The 24,254-nt window shown below is 45.1% G+C and overlaps 1 long non-coding RNA gene across 1 annotated transcript; it reads right to left on the reverse strand.

Annotated features, from left to right (window-relative positions):
- Positions 1 to 968: 968 nt before the first annotated feature.
- Positions 969 to 22,039, reverse strand: LOC140470145 (uncharacterized). The gene is made up of 4 exons (XR_011956418.1): positions 21,967 to 22,039; positions 20,807 to 20,913; positions 4,962 to 5,048; positions 969 to 1,766 (listed from the first exon to the last, which is right to left on the reverse strand). It is a non-coding gene; the product is annotated as an uncharacterized lncRNA (long non-coding RNA).
- Positions 22,040 to 24,254: the final 2,215 nt, after the last annotated feature.

The raw sequence follows: 24,254 nt of genomic DNA on the forward strand, positions 1-24,254 counted from the left end.
GATACAGACTCAGTGATTCATCCTGCCCCCGAGACTCCAGCGGGTTCACGCTGGGTAGGAGCTGTTCACCCCTCTGTGTGACAAGGGATTTGCGGCGTCTTCAACACGATTGAGAGCCCAGTGAGTGCTCACAGGGAAGTGGTCAACCCCCTGATCCGTGTGGACTGCAGGATTCTGATTCTGATGTTACTGTCCATCAGAGTCAGGAGTGGACCTTGTACATGATGACACTGCTGGAGGATTGATGGTGTTGTTGTTAATCACATTAACTGGGCTGGAGGTGACTGAACTTACATTGCCACTTTCTGAACCTCAGGATGTCTCTCTGGGCAGTAAGTCTCCACAAACAGCAAAGTGACAATGAGCAGGGATCATCTGTTTTGATTTAAATTGTGATTGTAGCACGGCTGCTTCACAGCACCAGGCACAAGGTTGGAGTCCAGCCTTGTCCAACGGCTTGTGTGAAGTTCCCACATTCTCTCCAGGTGCTCTGGCTTCCTCCCACAGTCCAAAGATGTGCAGGTTAGGTGGATCAGTTGTGCTAAATTGTTCACAGGATCCAGGATTGTGCAGACGAGGTGGATCAGCCATAGGAAATGCAGGGTTACAGTGAGAGTGTGCTCTGGACGTGATGTTCTTTTGATGGTCGCTGGGGTCTGATGGGCCAATGCTCTCCTTCCACACTGTAGGGATTTTATTCTATGATTGAGGATAAAGGCTACACAGCAGGGTGTCCTTGGAGAAGGAGCATGTGGTGTGGATCAATGCCCTCAATGCCTTTAGATAGAGGTGGGCACCGCAGGGGATACAGTACTTTATCTCCACCCCTGCCCCCTCCCCACAACTCTACTTTGATTTAGTCCCTTCTCACTCTGTCACTTGTAATGGTTTGCTTGGCGCGTAATGGAGTTTGAGTAGCTGGAAAGTGACGGTGTCTGGGAATAGACAGGATTTTGTTTTACAGGAGGTTGAAAGCTTTAAAACTGTTATATTCAAACAGTTCAATTTATTTTCTTTAATTTTGCTTGCGGTGCAAAAAGCTCTTACAACGTTTTAAAACCAAAATTTACAAACCTTGTGTTAAAGATAAATGTTAAATAAAATCCATCAAACCATCCCTCACTGAAAACTGTTGTGGAAGTGCAATCTCCTGGAGAATTCCTGCCCCCTTCTTCCTACCCGGGCTCCATGGCTATATACATACCTGGGAGATAGCAGCAGGAGGAGACCATTCAGCCTTTCAATCCTGCTCCACCATTCATTGGGAAACAGCTGACCATCCTGCTCAGTCTCCTGTTCCTGCTGCGTTCCAATCCCTTTTCATGACTTTACCTTGAAGAACTGTATCTAAGTCCTCCTTTGGCTTCACTGCCTTTTGTTCCAGTGACGTTGCTGTGTGGGTGTAGGCAGGGGTAATATGATGGTGCTCTTCCTGGAGGATGCACTCAGCATCCCTCATCACCCTGCAGTAACATCAACTGGGTTTCAGCAATGAGAGATAGAACCCATTTCCAGGATATGGACATCACTGGCTCAGTCAGCCTGTATTCCCCATCTCTAGTTACCCTTCAGAAGATGGGAACCTCTGCTGTCTTGAACCATTCACAGTCCATTTGGCGCAGATAGACCGACAATGCTGGGAGAGAGTGTTGCAGGATTTTGGCCGAGTGATTCTCCATCTTTGGTTCTTCAAATGCTGGTTAACTTTATCACAATCTGCACATGATTTTGAGATTTCAGTCTGCAAATCTTCACTATCTAGCACCCTGAATAAAGGAATATGTACAGATTAGAAATTCAGAACAGACAATTCTAGTTTCTGTGGAATATCTATTTCCCCTTTCTTCCCCCAAAGCTGTAACCCTCCAGCCCACTTACTCTCTCCCACCATTCTGACTCTACTACCCCCTAATGTACACCCTCTACATTCTCATGGAGTAACTGATAAACAGATCCACGGCACCACTTCCCGTCCCTAGTTAGACTCTGCACCCTTTCTGGGTTCACTTCCTTTCCCTTCAGTTGCTGCAAGTCAATAATACAACAGCAGAATGAAACAAAATAAAACAGAAAGGGAGGTGGCAGATCCTGGACAGAAGAGGAACCTTCAGACTGGGAGAATGGGTCAGATTCTTCCTTGTTTCCCATTGGTCAATTCCCAGTGTTATGACAAGTTGCGAATGGAACTTGGTCCCATCTGGGTGTAGTGTCACTTTGACCCCCCCCCCCCCAACTGATCAATACCATCGGCAGATGCATCCCTTCTCCAGCCAATCACAGTGTGAAATGCTTTCCACTAGTTAACCCAAAGAACATGCTCCAAAACCCACCCACATTCTGTACATATACAGAATATACATATATTTCCCCACACACATGTGGTCCCTGCCTCAGGGACTGTGGGAGTTGTAGTCCCCATGAAGCCTCTAGAGACCTGTCCCTGGAAAGTGAAAGAAAGTGTGGGCTGGAGGGTGTTGCGTGTAGGATATCCATTCAGACACACAGGACATGTGGGCTGTCACTGGGATTTACTGAGACATCTGCTTAGACACCCGGACTTCTGACGTAAGGAATATACATTCAGCCAATTGTGGGGTGGGGAGGTTAATAATGGGCAGCAGATTTTAAGCAGAGGTGGCTCAGTGACTAGCACTGCTGCCTCACAGCGTTAGGGACCCGGGTTTGAATCCAGCGTTAGGCAACTGTGTGGAGTATACACATTCTCCCCATGTCTGCATGGTTTTGTTCGATGCTCCAGTTTCCTTCCACAGTCCAAAGATGTGCAGGTTAGGTGGATTGGTCAGGCCAAATTGCTCATAGGGTCCATGCATGTGCTGGTTAGGCAATTAGCCACAGGAGATGCAGGGTTACAGGGAATGAGTGGGTCTGAATGGGATGCTCATCATAGGGTTGGTGTGGACTCGATGGATGAATACCCTGTTTCTGCACTATAGGGATTCTATTCTATTCTCATGAAGAAGAATGTACCTATCTCAATGTGTTGTGAATCTGTGGAATTCCCTATTCAAAATGCGGTGGATGACAAGACGTGAGCCAATTTAATGAAGAGATACAGATTTTTAATTTGCAATGGGTTGAAGTGTGAGAGAGAGCAGGCGGGAAAATCCAGCTGAGACCGATGTGAGCTCAATCATCACCGAATTAAATGGTGGAGCTGGTTCGAAGGGCTGCATTGCCTCTCCTGTGCCCAGGGCTTATCTTCATACGGTAATAACCAGAAAGATGAATCCAAAACTCACCACCTTCACCAAAGGAGATTTTCAGAAACAGCAGGATAGTCAGGTGGATTAGCGTTCCAAACTTAGGTAGTGAGGAAGTGTGTAGGAGATAATGGTTTTGCAATTTTAAACTGAGGGGAGACAGTGATTTATGGTTTTAGACTGTGTAGTACATTCACACCGTCCAGAATACTCTGTTGTGAATATCTATCCTGGACTTTTTTTACAAAGCCAAGGTCACTGACAATGAAACCAAAACACCCAGGAAACATCACCTCCCCTCGTAATCTGATAAAGACTTGTCATTAATCTGGTTGAATTTAGAACACAGATGGAAAGCGGAAGATTAAATCTAATCCCAAGATCCTGTGCTTAAACGAAGGAGACTACAATAGGATGAGGCAGGAGTTGGCTAATGCAGACTGGAAGCAAAGACTTTACTGTGGGACAGTTCTCAGACAGTGGAGGAATATCAAAGTAATTTTTCAAATTTCTCCACAAAAATATATATCAGTGAAAAGGAAGGACCAGGAAAAGGAGTAATCTGCCATGTCGAAGGAAATAAGGGAGTCTATGAAATTGAAGTCGAAGGCATACAAATTGGCAAAGACCAAGGATAAATTCGGAGATTGGAAAAACTTCCAAGCTCAACAGAAAAAGTGTGATGGAATTGGGGATAAAAAGTGATGAGTAGCTATGCCCAGGGACAGAATAGCAGTTTACCCTGCTAGAGGGAAACCTATTGTGTGGGGAACATATGGCCTCTGTAATTGTTGAAGCACGTAACTGTTACCATAGAGATAATCCTGATCAAGTTAAAAATCACAGCACACCCCAAAAGCTTGTACTTCCAAATAATCCTGTTGGACTATAACCTGGTGATGTGTGGTTTTTAACTTTGTCCACCCCACCCCAACCCCGGCACCTGCACATCAGAATCCTGATAGAGAGCCCCACGGAAACTGAACTGCCTGTCAGGTACTTGAGGGAGCCACGGGGGCGTGGGGGAGGGGAGTGTGGTTTAACCACAAAGTGCTGAACTGAACTAGACTTTTGAACTGCCGTTGCCATGGAGATAATATTGAGAGACAGTCTGTATTCAAAGTCACAAACCACAAAAGGTATAAGAAGTGGAGCTGTACATCGGACAGGCGGGGAGTTACCTGATGCTGCCTGAAGGCATTTTGCATGTACACTATCCATGTACCTGCCATGTTTCATCAATAAAAGACTCAAAGAAGACCTCTCAGATTTCTGTGCCTAGTTATTCCTATCCAGCAGGGTTCAGGAATATGAGCACACAGCAGTCAGTCTTCACAGTGGAGAACACAAAGAGCATGCCAGTAATTGATAAGGAGACTGAGGAATGTGAAGACCAAGAAACAACCATTATCACGAAAGAGTGAGAGCTGGGCAAGCTAATGGAGATAAAGATAAACAAGTCTCATTGCCCTGATGGAATACATCCCAGGATACCAACAGAGTTAGGGGGAAAATTAGCAAATGCACTTAGAGTTGTAACGTCCTGCAGCAGAGACAGGCCCTTTGGCACAAACTGGCCCATGCCAATCAGATTGTCCATCCACACTAACCCCATTTCCCTGCACTTGGCCCATTTGCTTCTGAAACTTTCCTATCCATGTATTTGTCCAAATGTCTTTTACATGTTGTTAATATACCCACCTCAACCACTTCCACTGGCAGCTCATTCCATATACATACCACCTTTGTGTAGAACAGTTGCCCCTCAGGTTCTCTTGTATTCTTTCTCCTCTACCTTTAACCTGATGCCCTCCAATCCTTGAGTCCCTGTGAAAAAGACCGAGTGCATTCACCTTACCCATGCCTCTCATGGTCTTATACACTTCTATAAAATATTCCCCCGCAGTTTCCTCTGCTAAATAAAAGTGTCCTCACTTGTCCAACCTCTCCCTGTAACTCAGACCCCTGAGACCTGGCATCATCCTTGTAAATTTCTTCTTCACCTTTCCAGTTGAATAACTGAAACCTACACTGCACTCATCAAATTTCCCGTGTTTCCCCACGGCGCTGGAACCGATGTGACAACGCCAATGGATTACAATCAATGATCGATAATTCACTCCATTACAACAATCCCATTTTCATAGCTTTTTCCATGATGCAGGAATCCTTTTGTCTTTCTGGTTTCATGGCTAATTGTCCTCATACAAAACCAATCTGTGGCTTACCTGTTCCAGGGAAATGTGCCATGATTGTTTAGACTTTCAAAAACCAATGAAATCTCTCTCCATAGTCCCCACACTTACATGGACTTCGCTGTCTCAGTACTTTTTCCAGTCACTCAGACATTTGAAATATTCACCCACGGACAGAATACACCACCTTTCCATCCAGATGAAAAGGTCAATGATATTCAGATCGGCATGGATCCAGTAACATGAAGTTCAATTTGAATTTCTCAACTGCAAATCCCCCCTTTCAGTACTCTATAACAGAGAAAACAGAAAGTGCTGGAGATCCTCAGCAGGTCTGGCAGCATCTGAAATGGTAACAGATGCAGGAAACATTGCAGCCTTGAAGAAGTGTTTAGATGATCACACCAGGCACGTGCGCTTGATGACCATTATGGAGAAGATGGGGACAGGGATCCCTTTCTGGAAGAGCCTTGGTGAGACCACACCTGGAGTACTGTATACACCTTTGTTCCCCTTTTCCAAGGAAGGCTCTCCTGCTTATTGAGAGAGTGTAAAGGAGGATAACCAGATGAGTCCTGGGATGTGAAGATAGTTAAGGACTGCAGATGCTGGAAGTCAGAGTCTGTACAATATGGACCTGGGGAGGTGCAGGTCAGGCAACATCAGAGGAGCAGGAAGGTTGATGTTTTGGGTCGGGACCCTTTGTCAGTCTTGATAAATAGCCCTGACTGAAACGTCAACTTTCCAGCCCCATCGTATTCATGCTGGTCATCAAGCACCTATTTATGCTAGTCCCACGTTCTGGCACTCAGCGTGTAATCGATATTGTCCTGCTTGGTGTGATCATCTAAACACTTCTTCAAGGCTGCAATGTTTCCTGCATCTGTCACCATTTCAGATGCTGACAGATTTGCTGAGGATCTCCAGCACTTTCTGTTTTTATTGCAGATTTCCCCCATTTTGCTGAAGCACAGAGTCATAGACATGTAAACAGCTCCAGATTTTGTTGACTCACCTTCCTGGGATGTCAGGACTGATGGATGAAGAGGGACTCAATCTTCGTTTAATCCTCCTTTCCTTTGGCTTTCTGAGCCGCTAACTACATCACTAATATTCTACCTCCCATTCCCTGTCCTGAATCTGACCCATATAAGCCTACACTTTCGTTCCCATCTCCCTGCCAGTCTAGTTACAAACTCACCAATCGAACTGGCAAAATCCCCCACCAGATTTGTCTCAGCTCTGCCCAGGGGTAACCGGTCAGGCTGGTACAGGTCCCACCCAGAAACAGTCCCAGTGCCTGAAGAATCATAACCCTTCTGCGGTACACCATTTCCCCAGTCACACATCCAGCAGATCTACCTTCTCATTCCTGCTCTCATTAGCACATGGCACTGGAAGTAAGTCTGACATTATTACATTTCAGGAGCTACATTTTAATGCATCTCTGCTCTCCCTATGTCCATCTTTCAGGCCCTCAGCCCTCTGTTTAGCAATGTCCTTGGTATCTGTGTGTTGCACGACCATGGACTGTTTACCCTCCAGCTGCAGAATGTCCTGCAGCCACTCCATGATATCATGGATCTTGGCACCAGGGAGATTACATCCCATCCTGGATCCTTGTCTGTGGGCACAGAAGTGCCTGGCTGTACCCCTGATTATTGAATCCCCTGTCACTATAGCCCTGCCACTCTCATTCCTCTTGTTCTGATCAGCAGAGCTCTCTGTGGTGTCATGAACCTGGCTGATGCTGATTTCCCGAGAAGCCACCCCACCCATTCCCGCCCTTACAGAATCCCAAGCGGTATACAGTATCTGTATGAGAAGGGGATAACAACAGGGGACTCCTGTACTCACTTCCTGAGCCTTTTACTTGATCTGATGTTCACCCATTCCCTTTCTGCCTGTGTAACCCTCACCTGCAGTGTGACTAACTCACTAAACGTGCTGTCCATAACATTCTCAGTATTGCAGATGCTCCACAGTGAGTCCACTCACAGCTCCAGCTCTGAAAGGCAGTTTCCCAGTAGCTGCAGATGGGAACCCTTCCTGCACAAATAGCCGTCAGGGACACTGGAAGCTGCCCTTATTTCCCACATTGTGCAAGAGGAACACACCACGGGTCTGAGGGCTCCTGTCACAACGTCTCTCTACATTCATCTAGTTACTCCCATTAAGAGAATTTAAATGAGTGAGTAACCTTCCTTCACTTCAAACATGTCCATTATAATAACAAAAAAAATCTTTACTTAAGCTGATATGTCATACTTTAAAAACTTAAATACTCCACAGGTATCACTGACAAATTGGCTATTCCCATTGGGACTGAATTTCTGAAAGGCCTGAATTAAAACGGAATTTCAGCTTCACCTTCTCCCTGTCTCACCTCACTATTTACACCCAACTCCAAAACACTCTCATTGAGCCAAGCAGCCCTCACAGTGCAGCCCTGTCATTTTCATTATCTGCTCACACCTACACTTCCCTCAGCCTCCTGTACTGTTCTAATGCATCTCAATGGGAGCTCAGACCAGCATTGCATCTTTCAATTCATCCCTTTGTAACCCCAGAGTCAAAATGGACTTTAGCAGTTTCTGAATGAACAGACAGTTGTCAGAATCTGGAACGTTCCACCTGAAATGGTGCTGGAATTTGATTCCACGAGAAATTTGCAGAGAATTAGAAGTAGGGTGTTTACAGATTAACATTATAAAGTGGATGATTGAGACTAAATCTGACAGTTCCTGCAAAAAGGAGAGGTGGAATTTGGTTAAATCTGTGCTCTCTCTCACGCCAATACCTCCTTCCACAGCTGCAGGGCCAAGGATTGAACACACAGCCCAAGGGTGATCCAACCATGAACTTGAACATCTTTCTGCTTTTGGCTTGACAAAAATATTGAAGATATTTTCCCACAGACAGAACAGACAAACCTTTCTCATTCCACAGTTAAATGCCAATGATATTCAGATCCTGAGGACTCCGCTGACTGTAGAACCTTGTTTTTTTGAGATCCCAGTCTCAATTATCCTCAATTAATATCCTATAAAATGAATTCACAAAACAAAGCTCACAGTCAGTGCAAGATGAATAGTGAAGACAAACACTTCTCTCGGTATGTGTTTGATGTGTAAATGCTCCTCTTCAAATCGCCCCGCCCCCACCCAGGAAGAGGACATGTGCATGCTCCTTGCTGTACCTTGCCCCAAATAACGATGGCGGCTATAACCCAGGACTTCTCACTACCTGAGGCCCAAGCCATCTTCCCCTTTGCTGCAAACGTGGGATCAAGAGTTTCTAATTCAGACTAACGACTTGCAGAGTGTAAATAAACCCTCCCAGTCTACACGGATAAATTTCATCTGGTTTCTGCTGCCACTCTCCCCTTTCCTCCTCCTGCACATACCATGGGTTATCACGGGTCCAGTGACCCTTCCTCAGAACAGATGACAGCTGGGAAAATTAGAATCCCTTCAGGAAACAGGCCCTTTGGCCCAACAATTCCACACCCACCCTCCAAAGTTTATCCCACCCAGAGCCATTCTCCTACTCTATTAGTCTCCATTTCCCCCGAACTAATGCACATCCCTGAACCCTACGGGAACCTTAGCTGGGCCAATTCACCGAACCTACAGATCTTTGGACTACAGGAGATAGGGGTTAAAGAGTAAATAATAGGTGGGGACAGAGCCCAAAGAGACACAGGAACATTTGGAAAGATAAAGGAGTGGGAAGTTGTAAAGCTGTTAATGGAGGAGACAGGAACCTTCCAGCATCTCAGTGGCGGTGATGGAAATGGTGGCTGATGATCTACATTGTGCCTGCAAAAAAAGACCCTGAGCTTCCAGTTGCCTGCTCATTAACACACAAGACTGTTCCCTGTCCAACATCTCTGTCTCATGCTTACTGCAGTGTTCCAGTGAAGCTTGATGCAAGCTGGAAGAACACTTCAGAACATACCAAATGGCTTCCTATTTCAAGGACTGCAATTTCCCCTCACATATGGTTAACAATGCCCTCCAGTGTATCTCCTCCACTTCCCACACCACTGCCCTTGAACCCCACCCCTCCAAATGCAACAAAGATGGAATCCCACCATCCTCACCTTCCACCCAGATACAATGCATCATTCTCTGCTATTTCCACCATCAGATCCAACCCCCTGAGATATATTTCCCCTCCCCACCCCTTTCAGCATTCCACAGAGACCATACCATCTGTGACTTCCACGTTAGATCCACGGTCCCCACCAACCCACCCTCCACCCCAAGCACCTTCGCTTGCCACTGCAAGAGGTGGAAAACCTGTGCCCACACCTTCCCTTTAACTCCATCCAAGGCACCACTGGATCCTCCCACATCCAGCAGAGATTTCCCTGCCCACCCAAACACCTCACCTATTGTGTCCCTTACTCTCAGGATGCCAAATTTTGGAATATTTCAGGGAACATTTCTGGGACACATGCACCAACCAACCCCACCGCCCTGTGATCGACCATTTCGCCTACCCCCCACCCCATCCACCACCACGCTGACAAGGACATGCAAGTCCTCCATCCCCAAATCCGAGCCACCCAACACCTGGAGGAAGAACACCTCATCTTCCACTTTGGGAACTTTCAAACACATGGCATCAAGGTTTCCTCATCTCCCACTCCGCAACTTATCTCAGATTCAACCCTCCAACTCGGCACTGGCCTCTTGAACAGTCCTACCTGCCCATCTTCCTTCCCAATTATTCATTCCACCCTCTCACCACTACCCTCCATCTACAACCACCTATTGCCTCCGAGCTCGCTTTCCCCAACCCCAAACACCCCTCCCTATTTATCTCTCAGCCGTATTCCACCACCCACATTTCTGATGAAGTGCTGACATTCCCAATACGTCAATTCTCCTGCTCCTTGGATGCTGCCTGACCTGCTGTGCTTTTCCAGCAGCACACTTTAACACAAGCTGGAAGAACGACACCTCATCTTCCACTTGGGGACCCTGCAACCCTCTGGCTTCAACATCAAATTCAATAATTTTAAGTCCTGAACTCTCCCACGTCCTAGTGTCTTTGCCCCCTACCCCACATACCAGGCCTTGTTATTACGTAGCCTGTCATTACACATTACCTATGGTTAGCCACTAACAGTCCCCATAAACAGCTATTCATCCTCCCCCCGTCAGATCGTTATCCACTCCTTTGTCCAACTGCTCCTATCTCTCTCTTCGGACTCTATCCCCCCCTATCATTTACTCCTTAACCCCAACCTTCTGCATAAAAACAGACTTTTTTTTTCTCAGTAACGTCAGTTCCTGAGGAAGTGTCACGATCGAAAATGCGAACTGATTTCTTTTCACAGATGCTGCCAGATCTGCTGAGCTTTTCCAGTACCTTCTGGTTGTTGTGTGTGATTTACAGCATCCGAAGTTCTTTTGGTTCTCATTTACCCGGAGTATCTAATTCAGGTCCAACAGACTGAAACAGTGTTTATCAACCTTCTCAGTCCACACTAACTCCATCTCTCTCCCAGTATCTGCTGTCTCTCCCACTCCTTCATATTCAGTCCCCCCTCACAGTGACACTGCGTCTGCAAAGCTGATGGTCATGTGTTGGCCTGCTGGACCCACCCCTCATTCACTCCCATTGGCTGGAGGATCATGCCAACTCTCCTATTGGTCTGAAGCTATGTCAATCAGCCAGGCCCCATTGTGACCTGAGTGGTGGGATCCTCCCAGGTGCATCAGAGGCTGAGGGGTGACCTCATAGAGGTTTATAAAACCATGAGGGGCAATGGGTAGGATAAATAGACAAGGTCATTTCCCTGGGGTCGGGGAGTCCAGAATGAGGGGGCATAGGTTTAAGGTGAGAGGGGAAGAATTTAAAATGGATCTGAGGGGCAATTTTTTTTCCCCACTGAGGTTGGTGCGTGTATGGAATCTTCTGTCAGGAAGTGGAGGATGTTGGTACAATTAAACCATTTGGCATTTGGATGGGTATATGAATAGGAAGGGTGTAGAGTGATATGTGCCAAGTGTTGGCAAATGGGTCTAGATTAGGTTGGGATATCTGGTCAGCATGGACCAGTTTAAACAAAGGGTTTATTTTCATGCTGTACATCTCGACGGCTCTGCCCTGTGATGGGCTTCATCATTCACAGTGAATGGGTCAGTATCACAGAACACAGGGACTGGAGGCTATTCAGCCCATTGGGGCTGTACTCTCTCCCTCTGGAGATGGTGCCAGTCAGTCCCAACTCACCTCCCATTTGGACATAGCCCTCCAAATCCTTCCTTAAAAAAGTTACATTTCAAATTTGTTTTGACAATAACTACTGTATCTGCATCCAGCTGTCTTTTAAACTGTTCCAGATGCTCAGAACTTAGTGAGTAAAATAATCTTCACATTTTTCCTCTGCATTATTTGCCAGTTACCTGAAAATAGTTACTAAAAATTGTGACGTTAAAAATTTCTCACTCTGTCTCTCTGTAAATGAAATATCCTGGAAACAAATCAACTCCTGGTCGAAATCACTGCTTAACCTTCTCAGCTCCAAGGAGAATTGTCAGACCTTCTGCTAACTCTCCATAAAAGAGAAACCTATCTTAATTTTAAGTTATTAGTGCCAGAGAGATGTACAGCACAGAAACAGACCCTTCAGTCCAACTTGTCCATGCTGACCAGATATCCTAAATTAATCTCGTCCCACATGCCAGCCCTTGGCCCATAGACTTCGAAACCTTTCCCAATCACATATCCAGTGAGATGGCTTTTAAATGTTGTAACTGTACCAGCCTCCACACTTTCTCTGGCAGCTCATTCCATACACGTGCCACGTTCAGCTTGAAACTTTGCCCCTAATATCCCTTTTCAATCTTTTCCCTCACTCCTGTGCTTTCTGGTTTTGGACTCACCTAAACAGGAATAAGACCCTGGCTGTTTACACTATCCATGCCCCTAACGATTTTATCAACCTCTATTGTCACCTCTCAGCATCCGATTCTCCAGTGAGAACAGCCTCAGTCTATTCAGCCTCTCCCTATAAGCTCAATCCCTCAACCCTGGCAACATCTTTGCATCTTTTCTGAATCCTTTCAAGTTTCACAATATCATTCCAATAGCAGGGAGACCAGGAATGAAAGCAGAATTCCAGAAGTGGCTGAATGAATGTCCCGTACAGCCGCAAAATGACGTCACAACACCTGTACTCAATGCACTGACCAGTAAAGGCAATTACACCAAACATTTACTTCACTACCCTGCCGATCTATGGTTCCACTTTGAAGGAACTATGAACCTGCACTCCAAGATCTCTTATTTCAGCAACACTCCCCAGGGCCTTCCCATTAAGTGTAGAAGTCCTGCCTTGATTTGCTTTTCCAAAATGCAGAACCTCACATATATCTAAATTAAACTGAATCTGCCACTCCTCAGCCCATTTGATCGGAGTCTCATTGTACTTTCTGGTAACCTTGCTGTCCATTGCACCTCCAATTTTGGTGTCTATTGTAAACCTACTAACCATAGCTCCTATATTCACATAGAAATCATTTATATAAATGGCAAAAAGCAGTGGACCCAGCACCCAATCTAACAGCATATTGCTCATCACAGGCTTCCAGTCCAAAAAGTACCCTCCACTATGACACTGACTGCTCAGTGAGGTTAGAGCTCATGGAATACAGGGAGATCTAACCATTTGGATACAGAACTGGCTCAAAGACAGAAGACAGAGGGTGGTGATGGAGGGTCGCTTTTCAGACTGGAGGCCTGTGACGAGTGGAGTGTTACAAGGTTCAGTGTTGGATCCACTACCTTTCATAATTTATATCAATGACTTGGATGTGAACATAGGAGGTTTAGTTAGTGAGATGACACCAAAACTGGAGGTGTAGTGGACAGTGAAAAAGGTTACCTCAGAGTACAATGGGATCTTGATCAGATGGGTGAATGGGCTGAGGAGTGGTATTTTGGGAAAGCAAATCTTAGCAAGACGTATACACTTAATGATAAGGTCCTGAGGAGTGTTACTGAATAAAGAGACCTTGGAGTGCAGGTAGATAGGATAGTGAAGGTGGCATTTGGTATGCTTTCCTTTAATCGGACAAAGTATACAGTACAGGAGGTGAGGTCATGTTGTGGCTGTACAGGATATTGGTTCGGCCACTTTTGGAACGTTGCGTACAAATCTGGTCACCCTCCTATTGGAAGGATTTTGTGAAACTTGAAAGGGTTCAGGAAAGATTTACAAGAATGTTGCCAGGATTGGAGGATTTGAGCTCGGCTGGGGGTTGAATAGAGGTTGAATAGATTGGGGCTGTTTTCCCTGCAGCGTCGGAGGCTGAGAGGTGATCTTATCGATGCATATCAAAACATGAGGTGCATGGATAGGATAAATAGACAAAGTCTTTTCCCTGGCATGGGGGATCCCAGCACGAGAGGGCATAGGTTTATGGTACGAGGGGAAAGACTTTAAAGAGACTTGAGAGAGAACGTTTTCACACAGAAGGTGGTACGTGTCTGGAATGAGCTGTCAGAGAAAGTGGTGGAGGCCATTACGATTGCAACATTTAAAAGGCATCTTCATGTGTATATGAATAGGAAGGATATGGGCCGGGTGCTGACAGGTGGGACTAGATTGCATTGGGATATCTGATCAGCATGTACTGGTTGGACTGACGGGTCTCTGTTTCTGTGCTGTCCATCTATGACTCTTTGACCTTCCAGCCAATTCCGTTTCCAAACAGCTAGTTCCGCCAGAATTCTATGGTACTGAACCTGCTAACCAGTGTGTTATGTGAAACTCTGTCTTTCTCAAGTCCAAGTTACTGATTTCAATGCACAGAGCCATGCTGACTCTCCCTAATTATTTCTTGCCTTTCCAATGACATGTAAATCCTGTCCCTGAGAATCCCTTCCAACAACTTCTCTGCCACTGACTTCAGGCTCACCTGTTTATAGTTCCCTGGCTTTTCCTTACCACATCTCTCAAATAATGGCGCCAGTCTTCCAGCACCTCACTTGTGGTGTTTGATGATACAAATATCGCAGCGAGGGGCCCAGCAAAAGCTTTTCTAATTACCCACAAAGTTCTGGGATACACCTGATCAGATTCCAGGGATTAATCCACCTTTATGCATTTTAAGTCATCCAGTACCTCATCCTCTGTAACATGTACACTTGCCAAGTTATCACTATTTATTTCTCCAACTTCTCTAACTTTCATATCCCCTTTCAGTAAAATCTGACATGAAATACTTAGAATCTCTCCCACCTCCTGCTGTTCCATAGACAGTCTTGTTGATCTTTGAGGTTCGCTATTCTCTGCCTCCTTATTCTTTTGTCTTTAGTGTATTTGTAGATTCTCTTTGGTTTTTCCTTAAACCTATTTCCCAAAGCTATCTCATGTCCTCTTTTCTGCATCCTGGTTTCCTGCGAGTATACTCCTACTGCCCTTATAGTCCTCTAGGGACTCACTCAAACCACATGGTCTGTACCTGCCTTATCCTTTCTTCATTTTCTTGATCAGAGCTTCAATTTCTCAGATCACGCAGCATTATCGACGCCTCCCAGCCTTGGCCTTAACGGGAACTTACTATCTGCGTACTCTCATTGCAGCAGGCCTATGGAGGCAATGGCAGATGATGACAGAGAAACAATCATTATCAGTAAAGAGGTCGGGTTGGGAAAGGGAACAACTCATCCTTATCTCTATAATTCCTCTCTAGCCTCAGAACTATCACGATCTCTGGTATCAAAAACATCTCAATCAATGCAACATCTTCCAATCTCAAATCTCCTCCAGTCTCAACACCCTCCCTATCTTTAATCTTGTCCACCCTCTCAAATCTCTGCGATGTGCCTTTCTTTAATTCCAACCTTCAGGATAACCCATTTTTATTTCAGATTCCTGAACCCTGAGCTCCACAATGTCCCGCTTAACCTCTGTCACATTTTCCTCCAAAAAAAAACATTAATCAATCATGTATTCTAATATCACCTTCTCTGACCTGGTTTCTATTGTGGCTTGTCATATTCCTATATTATGCATCTGTGGTCGACATGACAGAAAACGTTTTTGTGGTCCATTGGGTTTATGCTGTAAAGAAACCTCCCAGCTCACTATTTTAATCCCATTTTCCAGCACTGAGCCCATAGACCTGTCAGCCTTGGCCTTGCAAGTATGTTCCTAAATATATCTGAAATGCCATCGGGATTTCTGTCTCTCACTCACTTCCAGACAGTGAGGTTTAGTGGGACTTTTGCTCTATGATATCACCCACAGGAACACAGAGCAGCTGGGTCTGTGCGAACCACAGATCGCCCACACATTGGGAAGGATGGCAGGGTCCCTGAGAGGGAGCACAGGAGAGTTACCAGGATAGTTCAAGGAATGGGGGATTTTAGTTGGAGAATTTGTGGGGCTTTTTTAACATTAATTACTCATGTGACATGTGTGTTGCTAATACACATCAAGAATAACCATCCACAATTAATGGACTCTCCTTTTCAACCTATCCCCTTTCTTGCGCTGTGGTAACCTTCAGGTTAACCACCACCGACATCTCTCTAATGAGAGAGCAGTCCTATGGTCTGGGAGGACAATGCTGACTTGATCTTTCACACAGAGATGCCACTGTCCCTCGAGGGTGGGGAGAGAGAATGCTGAAGGTGGTGGATGGGAAAACACTCAGGTACAGTGCTTTATCATGGAGGATGTTCAATTTCTTTAATATTGTTGCGCGGGGGGGGGGGGTGCACTGATGCAGGCAAGTGGAGAATGTTCCAACACAATCCTGATGTGTACCTTATAGAGAGCAAACAGACATTGGGGAATCAGCGGTTTGGAAAAACAGAGTATTATCCTTGTAGCAAAGGAAATTGTGGGGAGCTGTGACAGAGCGGTTTACAAAAGTTACACATTATAATAATAAACCTTACACGCGTCAGCTCATTATACAAGGATTACAGGACACATGTTGAAGATTTGGGAAGATCTATTGAGAGGATGGTTTGATTCAAAGGAGAACTTTTATTCAGCAAATGGTATTGATCTGGAACACAATACCCTCACACAATATGAATATCCAGGTCCTGAAGTATTGAGTAATTCTGTCAGAGTTTGGCGTTACAATGACTGAGATGACCATCTGAATGTACACCTGTAATACAAGTTTGTAAAATCCGTCACTGTCAGTTCAAGTTTGAAACTTATACAATCCCCTCCTCCTGGCATAGGATGATTAGATTACTTACAGTGTGGAAACAGGCCTTTCAGCCCAACAAGTCCACACTGACGCACAACCCACCCATTCCCCTACATTTACCCCTTTACCTAACAATATGGGCAATTTAGCATGGCCAATTCACCTGACCTGCACATCTTTGGACTGTGGGAGGAAACCAGAGCACCCAGAGGAAACCCACACAGACACGGGGAGAATGTGCAAACTCCACAGAGTCAGTCACCTGAGGCGGGAATTGTACCTGAGTCTCTGGCGCTGTGAGGCAGGAGTGCTAACCACTGTGCCACCATGCCGTCCTGACTGTACACATTACCCCTGGTGGAGGTCAGCAGGCAATTCAGGGGCAAATCTGTGTGGGTTTCTATGAGTTTCCACCTTGGGACTTCATGTGACTGAACATGAGACAGAATGATCCAAGATTCAGTCAGATATGGAGAGCAGGATTTGCTTCCTTTTCTTTCTTCTGTGCTGCCGCTGTGCCTCCACAATAAGACATGGGGTGTGAAAGGCCCATGCACCTTGATGGGCAAGTTGTCTCCATGCTCACCAAGGGGCAGCAAGCTCCTCCCAGTCATTAAACAGAGTATCCCTGAAAACATAGCAACTGAGCATGATTCCCACTGGCCAGTGCTCCCAGTAAATGTTTCAAATAATGAGGGGGGAAATCTAGAAAAGGCATAACAGGAATGTTCCAAGAGGATTATAAACAGTTTACAGAGAGATATTCACAGGAAAAGTGTGCAACAAGTTGGCAAATGGAGCATAACTTGGGATAAACTGTAGAAAGCTGCACCAGAAAGGGACGGGGGGGGCGGGAAGGGGGGGAATGAGCAGGAAACACAAAGCTAGCACACAGTTACAACGTGGAATCAGGAAAGGGAATGGAATACTGTCCCTTATTTCAAAGAGTTTTCAATATAAGAGTTTGGAGTATATACCTTAGGGCAACTAAACAAATGGCGAGTGAGACCACATCTGGAGTAACATGAACAGATTTGGTCGCTTTAGTTAACGAAACAGAGCAGTTTATTGGAGGCATTTGAGAGAAGATCCTTTTTGAAGGGATTATCCTGTAAATAAAGGCTGAACAAGTTGGGAATCTACTCACTGGACTTTGAGAGCTGATCTCTGAAACATACAGGATTCTGTCGAGGTTTGACAGGGTAAATATGGAGAGGATGTGTCCCATTACAGGTGAGTCTTGAACCAGATTCTGGATCAGTCGCGGAATCAAGGGCTCTGTTTCAGATTTGTCAAGTTAAAGGCAACACCGACACAGGTTAGGGTTTCAGTAGCAATGGAGCTGGGGTGAGAAGGAGATAAGCAACGTTTAAGAGATTGGAATTCCTGATGTTTGTGATTGTATAGATGTCTGATCAGAAGGTCACCTTGGGGTCAGATATGAAAACAATATTGTGAAGAATGTAGTTCTGCCTCAGCCACCTCCCAGTGAGAGGGAGGGACACAGCAGTAAGGGAAATGTATTTGGAATAACAACTGAAGGCAATGGGTTTAACAATTACAGTGTTTCATTGGAGTGAATTGCAGCTAATCGAAGCGTGGTAAGCAGTTTGATAACTGAGTAATAGTGGAGTAATGGAGAGGGATGATGGGTAGGGAGAGCTGGACATTGTCAGTGTACATGTGAAACCTAACACGGTGCTTTTGGGCGATGTTACCTCCTGGCAGTGTGTAGGTGAGAAACAGGACGGACCAAGGATAGATCCTGGAGGGACACCAAATACAATGAATTCAGAAAGGAAAGGGAGAGTGGAGACGGAGCAGGATTTTCCAATGATGGTGACGCCAAATATTAGGATTTAGCAGAATGGGAGAGAAGGACCTAACCAAAAAAGACAGACAGACAGATCATGGAACAATATCTGTGAATTGCAAGGTGGGGGTGCGGGGGGTGTGGGGTGGTCACAAGCAGGAGGATTAGACAGAGATTTGGAATGTCCATGATTTAGCTACACTAGGGTAAATGGTCAAGATGACCTCTAATAAGGCTTGACAAAGGACTCGAGGAAATGCAAGTTTAGGACTAAAATGAGGAGCACCCTTGTGAGGCAGTTTGGCTTGGTGGGCGAGTGGAGAGGGAGGGAAGAAGCAGAGGCAGCTGATCGGATTATCTCAATGTTATTGACAGAGAAACTCCATGTGCTCCTCACTCTTGTTGTTGGAGGGGAGGATGGAGGAGACAGGATAATGGACAGTGTTTTTATGTCCAAAACAATAAACAAAACCTGTGATAGTGATTCTAAAAATAAGTGAACAAACCTGTCGTATTTATCATTTATCAAGAATATTAAAATATACAACTGAAGTTCAGGTTTGAATCCCAAAATCGGTAGAGGTTGGCTCTGAAGTCAAGAAAAGGATAACTGGAATGAAGAATCTACTGTTTGCCATGGAACCATTGGGGATGTTTTTCTACCATTGACAATGTCCTTGAGGGAAAGAAACCCGACAGTGGCCCATCAAGTCACTCATTGTATTAATCACTACACAGTCTCAACAAAGGAATGAAACTGGATGGACCACATTACATCTACCAATGCACTAGCAAATACAACCACAAAATCAGCCCGCTTGACCCTGCAACTTCTGCCTCACTGTGGGCCAACAACAGCAGAACTGTACTCCAGCCCAATCTGAAATCTCATGGCCTGATATCCACCACTCAACCATTAACATCAAGCCAGGGGAATCAACCCTGGTTCAATGGTGAATGCAGGAGGGCATGCCAGGAGCAGTACAAGGCATACCTAAAATTGAGGTGCCAACCTGGTGCAGCGACCAAACCTGCATGCCAAACAGCACAAGCAACACCAAATAGAACTAAGTGATCCCATAACCAACAGATGAGATCGGAGTTCTGCAGTTCTGCCACACCAAGTCAAGAATAGTGATGGACAATTAAACAACTCACTGGAGGAAGCATCACAGATATCCCCACCCTTACAGATGGAGGGGCCTCACACATTCATGCAACAGATAAGAGGACAGCATTAGCAGCGATTTTCAGCCAGCAGTGCCAAGTGGATGAGCCTTCTCCATTGGTCCCTGACATCACAGATATGAATCGACTTGGTTGAAAACTCATTTCCAATCAGATCAAGAAATGGATAAGCAGTGTAAAGGTATGGGCCCTGCCAATATTCTGGCAATAATACTGTTGGCTGTGCTCCAGAAATTGCTGCCCACCAAGGCAAGTACTGCTCCAACATTGGCACCTACTGACTTTGTGGAACATTGCTCAGGCATGTTCCAACACAAAAACACAGGGCAGATCCAACTCAGCCAATTCCCCTCCATCAGCCCACACTCGCTCAGCAGTGAAGTGATGGAAGGTGTCATCAACACTGCTGTCAAGCAACTGCTCAGCAATAACCTGCTCAGCGATGCCCAGTTTGGGTTCTGCCAGGGCCACTCAGTTCCTGAGCTCGTTACAGACTTGATTCACAAACTGATAAACAGCTGAATGAGGTGAGGCTGAGGCCAGACCCCCTCCAAGACCACTATTTCAACTTCAGTGATATCACCTGACCTCACCACAGTCTCGGCTCATTTGCTGAAACTCTCATTCATTCCTTTTGTTAATCTAGATTTCATTATCTAAACCCACTCCTGGCCAGCATCCCACATTCACCCTCCCTATAATCTCCAGAATATTGAAAACTCTACTGCCGATGTGCTCACTTGTACCAAAACTGATCATTGCTGATCAATCAAAAGACTCCCATTTGCAAGCAACAACAATTTACTTTCGCACCTTTGAATTAATTCCTGGCTGTAATCATTCCTATCTCCCTGCACCACACACCCTTTCATATCTCAATAACTCATTTTAGTTCAGACTCTCAATGATGTGTTTATTTTTGAGTTCACCTGTGTGACTGTTTCTACAGATTCCAAGGGAACATGGTGTGGAATCCCCACTCTGACTCTCTAAGATCTACTTTCTTCCTTTAAGGCATTCTTGAAAAACTGCTTATTTGGCAATCGTTTTGGTCACTGGACACAATATTCTCCAGCTGTAGCCTTATGTCAAAACTTCTCAATAATATTTTTGTGAAATTAAAACCATGATGATTTGTACAGATATCTTCTACTCTTCAATATCGCTGAGTGAATAATCTGTAATGACTCTTACCCAACCACGTTGTGGGAGCACCTTCACCATACAAACTGCAGCAGTACAAGGCAGTCAAACATCACCCTCTCCACAGGCAACAAGGCTTTGGCATTGATCACCGGTTTCTGTGGAAGGAGAAATACACAGTTGATGTTTCAGGGAGTGCAATATGAATTACAGGGAATGAAAATGGTGCAGAATTTGACTGTTAAATTGAAGGAAAATGCACTCGCTTATTGGAAAAAAAAAATTCTTGACTGTCAAAGATATTGTGGAAAAAATAACCTGATAATGGAACAGCATATGGTCAGGAGCCGGGCAGCAGTGGACAATTCATTTACATTCCTGAAGAAGGGCTTATGCCCAAAACGTTGATACGCCTGCTCCTCGGATGCTGCCTGGCCTGCTGTGTTTTTCCAGCTCTACATTTTTCAATTCATTTACAAAACAGCTGTGAAAGTAATAGTAAAATACTATACAGAGCAAAAATACAAACATGAGAGACTGAGGAAGCTAGATACTGAACAAGTGGACATCAGAGAACCCAGAGGTGAACCAGAGCAGAGTTCACTTTTATGATCCCACAGTCAAAGATGTCGAGCACAGAAATAGACTTTTTTCGGTCCAACCTATGCCAACCAGATATCCTAACCTAATCAACCTAAATTAAATCCTTTTTGCCACTTCTCAGCCCATTGGCCCATCTGATCAATATCCCACTGTAGTCGGAGATAACCTCCTTCATTGTCCACAATACCTCCAATTTTGGTGTCACCTGCAAACTTACTAACTATACGGCCTCTATTCACATCCAAATCATTTAAATGAATGACGAAACAAATCCAGAAAAAAGTCAATTTCTCTGGGTTTGAATGTGCTCTGTGTAAATCCTGCCCTATGACTCTTTTTACCAGGGAAGGCTGTACATACATCCCTCTGAACATTGCCCCCTACAAAGATGGCGGCCGCGCACGTGTCCAGTGAATCATTGCCCCGAATAAAGATGGCGGCGCTCACTCGGGCCGATTACTCAACGAGGCATATTCCCGTTTGCTGCAAAAACGGAACTGTACGTTTCAAATTGGTATTTTCCGATGTGTACCAAATGATTGTAAAACCTCTCAGACCATACCAACACCATTTCCCTCCCGCTTCCTGCTGTTTATTTCTTTCCTTACCGACAGCTCTCCGCGCACACACATTCCGAACATCCGCGCTCACTGCGAGGATGATCACGTGATATAGTCTAGTCCCGCCCTCATTCACTGATTGGCCGGACGACCAACTGCCCCGCCAGGTCCTCAAGCTCCTCCCCTGCCTTTCCATTGGTCTGCCGCTGACATCAATCACTTCTTCGATCCAACCTGTCGATGCCAACCAGACATCCAAACCTAATCTATCTAAATTAAATCCTATCTGCCTGTCCTCAGCCCATTGGCCCATCTGATCAATATCACACTATACTCATCATTCAGTTATGTTTAGTTTGGCAATGAAAAGGGATAGGTATGTGTCAAGATGAAGACTTATCGATGGGGCAGTGGCAATTATAATGCGATTAAGCAGGAATTAAGATGCATAGGATGGAGTACCGAAATGCTGTGGATGCAGACAATGGAAATGTGGAGCTGGTTTAAGGAACAGATATTGCGTGTCCTTGATAGGTATGTCCCTGTCAGGCAGGGAGGAAGTGATAAGGTAAGGGAACCGTGATTTAGCACAGAAATTGCATCTCTTGTTAAGAAGAAGTAGGAGGATTATGTTTTGATGAGGCAAATGGTACAGATGTGGCGATGGAGACTTACAGATGAGCTAGGAAGGATTTCAAGAGAGTTAAGAAGAACAAAGGGAGGACACGAGCAGTCTTTAGTGAATAGAATAAAGGAGAACCCTAAAGCTTTCTATAGGTATGTGAGGAATAAAGGATAGGGTAGGAATCGGGCCAATCAAACACAGAAGTGGGAAGTTGAGTGTGGACACTGTGGAAATCGGAGAGGTGCTAAACGAACATTTCTCATTGGTTTTCACTTAGGAAAATTAGAATATTGTAGATAATAATGAGGTAGAAGACGTTGGACTAGAAAGGATAGAGGTTAGTTACGAACAGGTGCTATCAATTCTGGAAGGATTGAAAGTCGACAAGTCCCCTGGGCTAGATGGGATTTATCTGTAGATTGTCTGGGAAGCTAGGGAGAAGATAGCAAATACTTCGGCTTTGATATTGAGCTGTCATTGCCTACAAGTTCAGTACCAGAGGACTGGATGATTGCAAATGTTATGCCCTTGATCAAGGAGGGCAGTAGAGATGACCCTGGAAATTATATACCAGTGACCCTTACTTCTGTCGTAGGAAAGGTTTTGGAAAGGATTATGAGAGACACTATTTGTAATCATCTGGCAAACAACAATATGATTTCAGATCATCAATATGGTTTCGTCAAGGGCAGGTCGTGTCTCACAAATCTCATTGAGTTTTCTGAGATGGTGACCAAGCATATAGATGAGGGTAGGGCAGTTGACGCGGTATACGTGGACTTCAGTAATGCCTTTGATAAGGTTCCACATGGTAGGCTGTTAGAGAAAATGCAGCGACATGGAATTGAGTGTGATTTAGCAGTTTGGATTAGAAACTGGCTTTCTGAAAGAAGGCAGCGAGTGGTGGATGATGAAAAATAATCAGCCTCCAGTGCGGTTATTAGTGGTGTTCCACAAGGATCTGTTTTGGGATCACTGCTATTTGTCATTTTTATAAAAGTCTTAGACGCAGGCATAGGTGGATGGATTAGTAAATTTGCAGACGACAGCAAAGTCAGTGGAGTAGTGGACGTGTGGAAGAATGTTACAGGTTGCAGGGGGACTTGGATAAACTGTAGAATTGGGCTGAATGTGGCAAATGGAGTTCAATGCAGCTAAATGTGATGTGATGCACTTTGTGAAGAATAACAAGAAGGCAGAGTACTGGGTCAATGGAAAGATTCTTGGTAATGTAGATGTGCAGAAGGATGTTGGAGGCCATATACATAGATGCCTGAAAGTTGCCACCCAGGTGTACAGTACTGTTAAGGCAGCATACAGTGTGTTAGATTTCATTCGTAGATGGATTGAGTTCTGGAGCTGCAATATCATGCTGCAACTATCCAAAACACTGGTGTGGCCATATTTGGAATATTGTGTGCAGTTCTGGTGCCCATATTTCTGGAAGGATGTGGAAGCATTGGAAAAGGCACAGAGGATATTTACCAGGACGTCGTGTGTTCTGGAGGGAAGCTCTTATGAGGAAAGGTTGAGAGAATTGAACGTGTTCTCATTGGCAAGAAGAAGGCGAAGAGAGGATTTGATAGAGACAAACAAGATGATCAGAGGCTTAGATAGTGTAAATAAATTGCTTACTTATAAGTATATGGCTGGCTGCCACTGTAAGTATACTCGGCATTCGGAGGCCTTTGAGGACGCTCCGTTACATGCG

The sequence above is a fragment of the Chiloscyllium punctatum genome, chromosome 50 (genome assembly GCF_047496795.1).
Source record: "Chiloscyllium punctatum isolate Juve2018m chromosome 50, sChiPun1.3, whole genome shotgun sequence".
Classification (NCBI taxonomy): domain Eukaryota; kingdom Metazoa; phylum Chordata; class Chondrichthyes; order Orectolobiformes; family Hemiscylliidae; genus Chiloscyllium; species Chiloscyllium punctatum.